We start from the raw sequence: 13,284 nt of genomic DNA on the forward strand, positions 1-13,284 counted from the left end.
CCAGATGCACCTCTGGGAAAGGAGCACCACAGCCGAGTTCTGCAGACTTATTGAATTACAATAAATCTCAGCAAGTTTCCAATTAGTTATTGAAATGAGAATGACTGTTAGCGAAACACACTGTACCAGAGTTGTTCGTGCGTAGTGGGGTCCAGATAGTATTATCTACTGAAAAGGTTAGGGTAAGATACCATATTTCTAAGAGGTTGCCAGCATCTTGGGTGGAGCATTTAACTGGCGAGTTTCTCCATTAATGCTACTGTCCACACTCCTGAGAAAACTGAACTATGCTGAAATGGCTAAAATGACCGAAAGAATCAGTAATCGGGAAGACCAAAATTTTAATAAGGAATGGGGGGAAAGTATAACTTATCTTAAAGACGATTGTAAATAGTTAAAATTGTTAGTAGGATTGGAATAACACTCATAGTTTAAGGTTGAATTCTGGACATAATGGCAGAAGTAAAGGACTTGGAGTATTATAAAAGATGCGGGAGGAAATTATGAATAATCGCCAATAGCACAACATTTGTAGGGTGCCCAGCTGGGCACCTTCTTTGCTGGAAGACGCATCCCTGTTCTGATCTATGCAGATGATGCAGCAATGCAGTGGTACCTCGGGTTACATACGCTTCAGGTTACAGACTTCGCTAACCCAGAAATATTACCTCGGGTTAAGAACTTTGCTTCAGGATGAGAACAGAAATCGCACGGTGGCGGCAGGAGGCCCCATTAGCTAAAGTGGTGCTTCGGAACGAATTACGGTAAGTTCTTAACCCGAGGTACCACCGTACATGGGTAGGCAAACTAAGGCCCGGGGGCCAGATGCGGCCCAATTGCCTTATCAGTCTGGCCCGCGGATGGTCCGGGAATCGGCGTGTTTTTACATGCGTAGAATGTGTGCTTTTATTTAAAATGCATCTCTGGGTTATTTGTGGAGCATAGGAATTCGTTCATTACCCCCCATATAGTCCGCCCCCCCCCCCAAGGTCTGAGGGACAGTGGGCCGGCCCTCTACTGAAAAAGTTTTCTGACCCCTGACCTTTTAGAACACATGACATGACAAAATGGAATATGGAATGCTGCAGCATTATGCACTTCATGTGGAACCCAGAAACTTTCTTCTGAAGGTGAAAGGAGTAGAGACGTAAGCCGTTTCTTCTTTGATGGAAGATCAAGAAAAACTTTGCTATAAACTTTGATAATTATTATGGACAAAATAGTTATGGACAAGTCTGTGCAAAAGGCTTATTTACTTACTTACACACACACACACTTGTAGTCTGCCCCGTGGAAAGATGGGCTATACATATTTTAAATAAATACCTGACATGGGCAAATATTTTGATGGAGGAAGTAATTTTTCAGGAAGAAGAGCAAGATTATTGCTGTAACCTCTGAAATAATGAGAGTCAGAATTAGGGAAATCAATTTCTGATTGTCTTGAATGTACATTCTGTTTGGATGTGTCTAATAAGCCTCCTTCTGAACTGCTGTGCACATGACTAGAAAATCAAGGGCAGAGCCCTGCTAAACTTGTTTTGCTGGTGATCTCAATTTAGTTAGCACCACAGAACAGGCAGTTCCTTCTTGGTGTTCAGTTTATGAAAGTTAACAGTAGAAACTTGACAAATTCCCTCTTTTGTACTCCCTCCCCCCTTGTCCAGTGTTACAAAACGTGGGTTAACCCAAGCAGGATGTCTACCAAGGAATTTCAGAATGAACTCTATGCTCTTGGTAGCAAGCTATGGCTCAAGCTCGAGGGACTACCCAAGGCTGAACCTTGGGAGATTGTTCTTTTTCTTCATCATCTTGTTCATTGGTATGTATGAATCATGCTTGCAACTTTCTGAGCTTGTCAGATGGGTCTATTTTGTCATTCAGGAGCTATGAATAATCTATTCTTTTTTTTTGAGCTTTTCTTTAATCTACATGGTTTCTGATTCCTCAGCAATTGTGATGCTCAGGACAGGCTTTAAGTAAAGGTTTGTAAGAATTCAGTGCAGATCTACACTGCTAAGTTTCACCATACAATATAAATGTGTGTGTGTGTGTGTGTGTGTGTGTGTGTGTGTGTATGAATGAGAGAATATTTGTGTGGCAGAGCCAGCCCCTAGGTTCTACAGCACTTAAAGTTTCAAACTGAACTTTATCATATGAATGGCATGGGAGTCAACATTGACAGAAATGGTTAACTCTGGGTCAAATGGTAGTGTGGCTTTGGGCTACCGTACTACAAGATTATGCATGTACAGTTTAGAGCTAACAGCGGAATCTCCCAGCATAAAGAACAAGGGTCGATTCACAGATAACTTCTCATCACTTGCATTCTGAGATGAATGTAGGAAGTGTGCATATCCATTGCAAAGCAGCATATCCAAAGCAGTATGAAAGCTTTGCCTGTGACAGATGTTCAAATATGAAACCGTCATCAAGTGATTAACATGCATGTGTCCAAAGATCCACCAGGTGGCATGGAGCAGTTCCTGAAACAAGTGACGGGGTAATTAACAACCAGAGATGCCGAAGAAAGCTGGTAGATATAAAAGCAACCATGTAATGTTTCCTCTGTTGAATTCCAAAGAAGAAAAGCCTCCTTGTGTACTGCAACAAATCCTCCCCCTGTTGGCATTGGGAAAGAGCCAGATGAGCCTAGCCTTCTTTCAACTAGAACTCTGGGCTAGCCTGAACTAAAGCTTTATTTCCTTTGCCCTTCACCTGCTGGTACTACAGTTCTTTACATTAGAAGTCAGCTGTACCTTTAAGAACAGCTACTACCACTCATATTCTGTCTGATTTGCAATGGGGTTTATAATCATTGTGCAGCTCACACCATCCTTTGAGAACTGTCGGTATTATTTCTGTCTCGCTGATGTACTAGGAGTAATAGTCATTGTACAGCGGAGTGGGTTAGTGTTCGCAAGTTTGAAAGCCATGCAAAATGCTTCCCCATCCCATTACAAGAATTTCCTTTCCCAGTGTCCGCTATAGCCCTAGTGTTGTTTATGTCCTTTATCCATTCCACTTCCCAGGCCTCAGAGAACCAGCTGCTTCTTCCTTTCACTCCCTCCCCCTGCCTGTATTTTCTAGGAACCCATTACCTTGACAGTGATCGTGACTGTCTACTCTCCACTCCAAGCCTGGGTGCAGCTGGGAGAGCAGGAAAGTGCAGGTTACTTTTTTTTTTGTAGGTGCCAAAAGCAAAACAATGAAAAACAATGAGCATAGTTTGGGCATGCTTGTTCTAGAGCTCTTGTTGTTAGCAACTCTTATGCCCTCTAAAAGCCACATCTCTCCCTTTCTGGTGAGTCTATTCATTGTATTAGCAGGTTGGGTTGCTCTAACTCCTGGTTAGCAATTCCAGAAGCTAATATTTTCTCGCACTCTCTCTGCCTTTCAGTCACGGTACTTTCCATCATGGTGACAGCTTGCACTGTTTGCTGTGACCACTCCTATACAAGATCAAAACCTAGGAGGATCCAAGTTCACCCAGCAGACTAGGTGTAAGAAGGGTATGAAGAAAAGGGTGTTCTCATCCTGAAGGAAAGTTCTGTACCCGAGGTAATATTTCTGGGTTAGTGGAGTCTGTAACCTGAAGCGTATGTAACCCGAGGTACCACTGTAATCTTAAATGCTTTGGCAATGCTTATATTTGTATGCATTAATATTTGTATGCATTAATATGACCTTATATCCCTTCCCAGCTCTTGCCACCAGGTGCTGTGAGTTACCAATCAGCCTCACCTGTGCGGCCGTGCCTTGTCTCCTCAGAACAAACTTAGGAAGGCCCCAGTCCTGCGAAGTCCTACTGGTCACAGGGCCCGGCTCCTGCACGCACTCCTGACAAATGCCACTCTGAGACTAGACAGACTTCACAAAAGTGGAGGCTAGAGTGTGGTGACTATACTCAACTACTGGCTCAGACTATCTCTATTTCCCCTTGGCCTTATCCCACTAACTATGAGTGATGATTTTCAATCCACATGGAAACAGGCAGTGGCAACTAAAAACTCATCCCTGGGCTTCTCTCCAGGTCTTCTACTCAGCATGGGATATGATCAGGCCAAAGCACTCATTAAACAACATGTAGCAGACACAGAACGCCAACTGGATCTAGCCAGGACCCCAACTTTTATTGCCAATGAATCTATCAGGTACTCTGCCTCCCTCATGGCATATCTAACTAAACTTGAAGTCCTAAGCATCGGAGGGCCTTTACCCTGGCACCATGTCACACCCTCCCCTCGGCTGTCATTGAAGGTTGATATAGGAAGAGAGACAATGCTGCTGTGATTCTGGACAAACAGAAATATGTGCTTCTCCAGTGCCTATATTATAGAGACATTCGTATTAGCCTCATCTACCCACTCATCTCCCCATAAGGACCCAGGGTGCACAGGGCAATTCTATACCTCCCTGCTGCTTTCAGATACCAACCCTGCTACAACATACAAGTTGCCAGGTTCTGCATAGCAGTGCTCAAAATTTGTCGGATCATGACCTGCGCCACAAACTAGATTTAATGAACACTCATATTGGCGTGCTTTGTAAATCGATAGCCATAGCCTTTTATATACTAACCTTTTATGCTCTTCCACATCTGTTTAATGCTCCTAACCCTTCTTTTAGATTCTTTTAGCTTCTTATAGTTTTTTATATATACCTTCTGTTTTAATAATTTTAGCTTTCCAAAACGTTTTACAGATTTTAAATGATTGTAACCCACCCTACTTATGCTGGTCTATGACCGTAAGAAAGATTTTATTTCATTAATAATAGGACCCACAAAGGGGAGGGTGGAAGTCCAAGATTCCTAGGAATCTTGTTTTTATTATTTATGTTTGATATATCTCTGTAAAATTTTAATTTGAAAAACCAAATAAATAAATTTGTAAAAATAGAAAGGCGGGGAGAGAGCGGAACTGAACTGGCTCAGTCAGGCAGTATGCCTTCTGCACAATTTCAGATGGAAGTTCTTTGCAAAAGAAGAAGAAAAAATTAAAGTTTAGGGTTTTTCAGATTAAATGATATTTGTTAAATTTTCAGCAGCACAAAAAAATATACAAAAATGGCAGCAAAAAGTTAATGTACAAAGCATTCTTTATCAATTTGGTCTGTCCACAGGGTTATATTCACTGTAAATGACATTTATGCTACCTATTACAATGTATCGCCACTATCCCTTCTACAAGAAGTCATGTTTTTAAGTTAGTTTTGCTTCTATGAATAATTCTGTCTTCCTCTATGCTTCTTCCTTAAGCAGCTAAAATGATTTCTGTGGCTGAGGGGGAAGCAGACCCCAATCTGCAACACATACATCCCAAGCAGTGCTTGTAACCATCAGAAACTATCTCTAGAAGGAAAACAATTACGGTACTATCCCCTTTTAGGCTTTTTGTAAAGGCCAATAAAAGAACAACCACCACACCATCAAGACAAGCGTGGATGACAGACTGGAGTACTGGGCCCAAGCTAGATGTCAGGTTCTGCACTTGGGCAGGAAGAGCCAGCTGCACATAGATGAGGTGGGGGACACCTAGCAGCACATGTGAAAAGGACAGAGGACCACAATCTGAACATGAGTCAACAGTGTGATGCAGCAGCAAAAATAGAAGAAGAAAAAGCTATTGCTAATCTAGGCGGCCTCAACAGAAGTATAGTGTCCAGATTGTTATGTACAGTGGTACCTCGGGTTAAGTACTTAATTCGTTCCAGAGGTCTGTTCTTAACCTGAAACTGTTCTTAACCTGAAGCACCACTTTAGCTAATGGGGCCTCCCGCTGCTGCCGCGCCGCTGCAGCACGATTTCTGTTCTCATCCTGAAGCAAAGTTCTTAACCCAAGGTACTATTTCTGGGTTAGCGGAGTCTGTAACCTGAAGCATCTGTAACCCGAGGTACCACTGTATTAAGATTAGCTGCAGGTCTCACTCAGGGCCACCAGTATGCAAATGAAGGATTGAGAACTGTTGCTCACTTATTGGTTAGCTAGTTGGGAGTTGTTACTGTTACAAGTTACTTAGTATTATATAAAGCAGCCAGCTAGGCTGCAGTGAGTCTGACTCCAGGAGCAGTTCTAACAGCTGCAATAAAGAGCTGTGAATCTAACAGAGCTGTGTCCTTCGTCCATCATTCCCACTATTTAACACTGGCGATGAAGGTGGGATCAGATGAAACAAGACACAGCCAGAGCTGAACTGCTGAGCTGAACACTCAAGAGCTGAGATATCGCCGAAGCTAGCGTCCATCCCTCACCATTCAACCGGCACCGGGAAAACATGGCGAGGGTTTGTTGCTCGTCTACGCCAGCAGATACTCTACCAGCACTGGGAAACAAGAAGGCATCGGCAAGGTATGCTAACCAGGACTGCCACGCTGTCACCAACTGCCGTTGCTCAGCCGAGCTGACAGTTGGCCGGGCTGACGGGTCGGAACACAGGAAAATTTATGTCACCGTGACTATTGAGGGCAAACCATGTGACATGGAAGTTGACAGGGGCTCTGCCATGTCCATCGTCTCTTGGAGTACCATCAAAAGGTTGATTCCCAAATTATCTAAGAAACAACTGGACTCCACCTACCTGCATTTGCAGGATTATCAGGGAAATAACATTCCGGTTGTAGGTGTGGGCAAGTTCAAAGTGACCTTTATGGAATTTTCGGGACCGCTGAAGTTAGTCGTGGCCGATGGAAATCGGCCCAGCCTGCTGGGACTGGACTGGTTTGCGTCCCTGGGGTTGGAAATTACAGGCATCCACAGTGTTTTGCAGTCAGAAATAGATGCCATCATCACAGAGTTTTCGGAAGTGTTCGATGGAACCTTGGGACAGTACGTGGGGTCGCCTATGTCCTTTAACCTTGATCCGCGAATCAAACCCATCAGAGTCAAGCCTCGACGCGTACCATTTGCACTCAAGCCTAAGGTGGATGACAAGCTGATCACACAGGGGTCCTGGAACCCATAGACAAAACTAAGTGGGAGACTCCCATTGTGACGCCCATCAAGCCTGATGGATCAGTGTGCATCTGTGCTGACTATAAGTGCACGATAAACAAGGCGCTCCAACAGCATGCGTACCCCATCCCTGTCATCCAACACTTACTACGCTCACTGGGAGAGGGCAAGGTTTTTGCGAAACTCGACCTTGCTCAGGCATACCAACAGCTGCCGGTAGATGACACCACTGCCAAGGCCCAGACGATCCACTCACCGTGGGGCTGCAGTTTGGAGTCAGTGTGGCGTCATTTCCACTATCTAAGGCAGATCAAGGGAAGTACAGGATTAGTCCCCCTCTCTTCTGCCTTGGTCAGAAGACACCTGGAATACAGTGTCCAGTTCTGGGCGCCACACTTGACGGAGGAGACTGACAAGCAGGGGAGGCTGACTGGGGCTTGGGGTTGTTTTCTCCTGCTCCGGATGGGAGAACTCAAACAATGGCTTCAAGTTACAAGCAATATTTTGACGAAACATCCGGAAGACCTTTCTGACAGTAAGAGACTCCCTCGGGAGGCGGTGGCCTCTCCTTCCTTGGAGGTTTTCAAGCAGATGTTGGCTGGCCCTCTGTCACGGAGGCTTTAGCTGAGATTCCTGCATTGCAGGGGGGTGGGCTAGAGCAGTGTTTCCCAACCTTGGGCCTCCAGCTGTTTTTGAACTACAACTCCCATCATCCCTGACTAGCAAGACCAGTGGCAAGGGATGATGGGAATTGTAGTCCAAAAACAGCTGGAGGCCCAAGGTTTGGAAACACTGGGCTAGAGGACCTCGGGGGTCCGTATCAAATACCTATTTTTGGTAACAGTTTTGAAAAACGTATACGTCGAACGCCGCGAGGTTCCAGAGAAGATGTCACGCAGCAGCGACTACAGTTCCCAGCATACATTTGCGCCCTCCGTGCTTGTTCTTCAGCCCTTCTTCCAGCGGTGCATGCTGGGTAACATAGTCCTCCCAGTGGCTGGTTTCCACACAGATGCCGATGGGAGGTTGCCGGAAATGCCTCCCTCCCTCCCGAGGCACGCTGGGTAGTGTAGTCTGTCCATGCCGCTAACCTCCGCAGGAATAGCCGGCGGGCCGAAGGAGCTCTGTGCAAGGCATGCTGGGAAGTGTAGTCCTCTCCCGCTGGAACGGCTCTCCGGGGCGACCCTGCTCAGTCCCGCTGCGGGGGCATAGCATAAGGGGACGCTGGATATAGAAAATCGATCATCTTGGGTTTGCGTGATTTTCACAGGAGGCCAGCGCATCACAGATCACATCTGCCTCCGCTGACTGAACTGGATCTGGTGCTCTGTAGCAGCCGGGCTGTGATGCAACGCGTGGATCCCAGGAGCGGGTCCTGATTCCACACGGGGCCCTCTTGAGACCCCCAGCAAAATGCTCTTGGATCCTTCCTTCCTTCCTGTGACGGTGTATGCACAGCTGTGCTGCTGCCTGATGGATTAAGGCAACCTTGTAAAGTGAAATATAATTTCAGTAGTAGCTTTAAGAAAGACATGAGACCTAAGACAAATTAAGGATTCGTTAAATTATGAGAGACGTGTGTACTGGCAACAAGTAATATATAATTGAAGTAAGGAATAGACCTGACGTTGGGTCTATAGTTCAAAGACCAAATCTTGCTTTATTGTTCTGTAAATAATTTTGTGTTCATTATTATTTTCATTTGTATTTTTGGTTTTCTTCCTTTTCTCTCTCTCAGTGTATCAACAAAAAAAGCAAATGAATTTATTTTTTTAAAAAAGAAAGAAATATGAAACTGACAGAAATAAATTCTATGATGCTTTCCTTTCCTTTATCATCTCGGAGAGAGACTTCTTAACCTGAATACTGTTTGATTTTTCTTGTTTATCCTTCCTTATGACAACACACCATTGATCATCACCAGGGTTTACTGGAGAATGCTTTTGAGTCCAAAGACTTTTCTTAGCTATTGACTTCCTGGGTTTGTTCACTGTGATTGCCTTTTCGCAATCCTTGAGGCTCTGTGACTTAGAATCGTGGTTTTGTGCAGTGCCCATGTCAGGAAAAAGTTTATGTCTAGATTTTACAGTTCAGTCAGTGGAAATGGATATGATCTGTGATTTGACCAAGGTTTTGGAGGTCTCTTCTGTAAAAGTCATCTGAAGTCAAGCAAGATCCATTTTTTCAATGTCCTGGATTCAACGGTTGCCTCCATCCTGGCAACATTACATTGCAAGTGATAAGCTTAATGGGGAAGGATAGTGTTGCCAAGAGGATGCATTTGCAAAAGTTGGATTTCTCATAACTGCCAGAGCGGCGCCTGCATTGTAAGTCGACCCCCCAGCATGAATTATTAAGTCCCATTCATTGCCCTGGAATTAAAGCCATCTCAATTAAGGGCTTTGGTATGTTTATCCACACGTAAAAAAATTCTTCTACACCCCAAGACCAGGCCTTGTTAAGAATCTGATTCTGACCCAAATGCAGAAGAACACTTAACTCCGGAAACGAGGGGTGCTGAGACTTCAGCTTATATCCTCTGCCCTAGAGCAGTTCCTCAGTGTTGTGGTGTGAAAAGGGTATTCTGCACATGCCTAGAGGTACTCCTGTCTTGCTTACTACCTTTTGTGTTTCAAGACTTCCATTGTTATTATATAACGCAAAGCTGTATGTACACAGAAAGGGTCTTTGGCACATTATATGTGTTGATTGGCTTATAAATGCCAGGACGTCTGTATTACCATCATCTTTTTTTGTGAAATACAGCAGAGAATTATTCAATTATTGCTATCTATACTACATATTATTTTCATCTGACCTCGTTGTTTGCAACCCCCTCAAAAAGATAACCACACAACACTCCATGCATTTGATGAAGTCTGCTGTAATCCACCAAAGCTTACACCATAATACATCTTTTTGTTTTTAAAGTGCCTTAAGACTCTTTGTTGTTCATCTTATACATGTCAGCTCAGAAGTAAGTCCCACAAAGTTCACTGTGGCAGACTGCCAGGAAACTGGGCAAAGAGTTGCAGGCTTAGGCATGTTTTATACTTTTACAGTATTTGATATGGTTGTTGTGCAGTGTTAAGAGGTTTTGGGGCAACGTGCCACCAGTATGCCAAAGACACACATCTATACTTCTCCATGACATCTGAGTCAAGAGAGGCTGTGCATGACCTGGACCACTGTCTTAGCACAATAATGGATAGGATGAGGATAAATAAGCTGGACTGCGAAGATGGAGACACTCTGGGTGGGTGGTCTGGGAGGTTGGTCAGTTGCCTCCATGTGAAAGAGCAGCTTTGTAGTTTGGGGTGGCTTTGTTGCTGGAGGCTCCAGCAGCCTCAGTGACTGAGTGCCTTTTATTAGATATGGCTGGTGTACCAGCAATGATGGCTGTTCTTGGAGGTGGGTAGTCAGGCCACAACGATTCATGCACTAGTCACCTTGATTCTAGATTCAGGTAGGTAACCGTGTTGGTCTGACGCAGTCAAAATAAACATAAAAATAAATAGTCCAGTAGCACCTTAGAGACCAACTAAGTTAGTTATTGGTATGACTTCTTCAGATACACTGAAAGAGAAGCCACCAGACCCTTATATACTGTGGGAGAGTGGGGTGGTGTTTTCCTGAGAAAAACCTTCCCCTCCCAACACTCCCACTAAGGGTCTGGTGGCTTTTGTTTCAGTGTATCTGAAGAAGTGAAAGCTTATACCCAGAACAAACTTAGTTGGTCTCCAAGGTGCTACTGGACAATTTCTTTATTTAGTAACCTTGAGTTGTTGAATGAGCTCTAGGTGGGACTGCCCTCACACCTGGGCTGGAGGCTCCAGCTGGAGCAAAACTCTGCGGCCAGACAGTTGATGGAGAAATACTATCCTGAGCTTAGAAGCTTGCCAGGGGAAGAGCAGAACTCCATGTCACACTGTTACACTTGCTGCATTGGGGCAAGCATTTCCGCTCGCCTGATGGAATGATCTCTCCCCCACCCCCCTTGCACTGTTCTGGGTGCTCTCCTGGGTCCCTCCCCTGAGCCACTTTGGGGTGGGGCAGAAGAGGAGACAAAGTCCCAGAGGTGCTTGTGGGACTCTTTGTGTTGGCCCCCACTATGGTGACTGTATAGCTGAGTCCAACCCAAAGTATTTGCATTGATTTTCAAGACCCTTAACAACTTGGGTCCAGGATGCTTTAAGGACCACCTGATTTCTTAGACCTCTGCCTGATCCCTGAGGTCTCCGGGGCGGGCGGGGGCGGGGGAGTCTGTGTGTGTAGTCCTTCACAGCTCATATTCAGCAGGTTCAGGAGCATGGGCCCAATCCTGTGGAACTCCCTCTGAGCTGAGATCTGACAGGACCCTCTCTCTGTTGAACTTCTGGTGCCTAGCAGGCATTTTAAGACAGTCCTGATTATATAGTTAGGCTTTTTAAAAAGACAAAACAAAACGCTGTCATATTTGTTAAGCTGACTGCACACTGGTTAAAGATGATTCTGATTAAGTGGTATACATGCATTGCCAAAATAAAATACAAATTATCAGAAATTGGAAAAATAAATACATAAAGGCTAATTCAGGGGGATTAGGTCAAACTGCCCCCTACTTCCCGAACCCCAGCAAATGTCTATCCATCCCTCCTTCCCTTTTGGAACAGTGATTCCCTTCCCAGGTCCGTTGTGAAGTGTTGTCATCCAGCTGGCATGAATTATTGAATGTTGCTAAATTTTTAATACAGATAGGATGGCTTAATGAGACCCTGCATTTGCCCTACCCTGTTAGATCCGCTTGATAAAGACGCCCACATAGCAACGCCCAGCCTCCCTCTCTTGCTTGCCTGCCTTCTGCTTTCCAAAACGGAGGGGCTGGAAGGCAGGCACAGGCCTAACCCCCGTTACACAAGGAGTTCTTCCTTCAGGGCCACTGGAGGTGGTTAAATGCTGAGCTTGGGTGTTGTCCCAGGAAGCCCTTTTCTCCACACTAAAGCAAAGCTTGGCTACTTGGGCATGTGAGTGTTAGTGGAAATAGCAGAAAACTGAGTCATGATATGGCTGCACCCACCTAACGCAGAATAACAGGTAAAACCTTTGCGAACCTCCCCCTGTAGCAGTTTCACAAGCTTCCAGGTGGATTATACTAAACTTGTGTAAGATGTTTTTTCTCACAGACTTCAAGCTACAAGAATTATTGTTCTTGGGGGCTACAGAGGGGGCAAAATATAGTCTGGTTGTGACCTCCCACCCCATCCTGGATAGTCACCTTTGGCTTCACCCCTTGGGTCTCATCCTGAACTCAATCAAAGCCAACAGCAGACTCCCTCAACCTGGTGCCCTCCAGATGCTTTGGACTACAACTCCCATCTACTTCCATCAGCGTGGCAGGTGGGAAGCCTACTGCACAGTGCTGAGGCTGATAGGAATTGTAGTCCAAAGCATATGGAGGGCACCAGGTTGGGGAAGTCTGGCCTACAGAGACATGGAACACCTGTCCACTGCTGGCTGCTCCCTCCCACCGCATATCAGTTTCCCTTCCCTCTGCCTTCACCCACAGTGGTCCTAGCACATGGGTCACTCTCCCAGAGGTATCATATGCAGCCATGCCCAGTTCCTCCTCCTTCTTTGGGGATTCTTCAGAGCCGACTAAGATGGTCTTCCATTAACATGGTCTGAACAGGGAGTCCATGACTGTGGAGGCCAGTTCTGGATCCACACGTCCTTCCACAGTGGGGACATACCGTAGGTTTCCGGGTGGGTGTTGATCTTGGTGAGGGTTTGCCAAGCGTGCCTTCCTCTTAGCACATTTCTCCCTTGCGTCCGGAGTTTGAGTGTCTTCAAAACCCATGGCACCTTTAGTAAAGGCCGTTCTCCAATTGGAGCACTCACAGGCCAGTGTTTCCCAGTTGTCGGTGTTTGTACTACATTTTTTGGCCTGCCCAGTTCCATGCAGTCCAGGAGGAGGCCCATCCCAGGAACTAGCAGCTGTGGCAAGGAAGATTCTGGGAGCTGCCCTGCAGGGCTACAGGAAAGGGTTAAGGACAGCTGTGCAGGATCAGGCCCATCTAATCCAGCATCCTGCTCTCACAGTGGCAAACCAGACAGGTGCCTGTGGGGAACCCACAGGCAGGATTCGAGCCTAAGAACCCCAAGCCCTGAACCTGCAGTTTTCTTGCACTGCTGCAAACCTCAGTTGTTCCTCTGAACATGCGCTGACTTCCCCTTTTGCTTCTCAGTGGCCCAGCCTTGTTTTTTACAGTCCTGTTGGCACTCAGCACCTGTGTTTGCTATGCACAAATGTCTTACACACATAGATACCACATAGCAGAGCAACGTTATACAG

At 45.6% G+C, this 13,284-nt stretch overlaps 1 long non-coding RNA gene across 1 annotated transcript; it reads left to right on the top strand.

Moving 5' to 3' along the window:
- The first annotated feature begins 1,041 nt into the window (after nt 1–1,041).
- Nucleotides 1,042–10,162, top strand: LOC309327354. The gene is made up of 4 exons (XR_014150513.1): nt 1,042–1,449; nt 1,668–1,822; nt 3,401–3,578; nt 8,227–10,162. It is a non-coding gene; the product is annotated as an uncharacterized lncRNA (long non-coding RNA).
- The last annotated feature ends 3,122 nt before the right edge of the window (nt 10,163–13,284 follow it).

The sequence above is a fragment of the Podarcis erhardii genome, assembly GCF_964252035.2.
Source record: "Podarcis erhardii genome assembly, chromosome: 13".
In the NCBI taxonomy this organism is placed as follows: domain Eukaryota; kingdom Metazoa; phylum Chordata; class Lepidosauria; order Squamata; family Lacertidae; genus Podarcis; species Podarcis erhardii.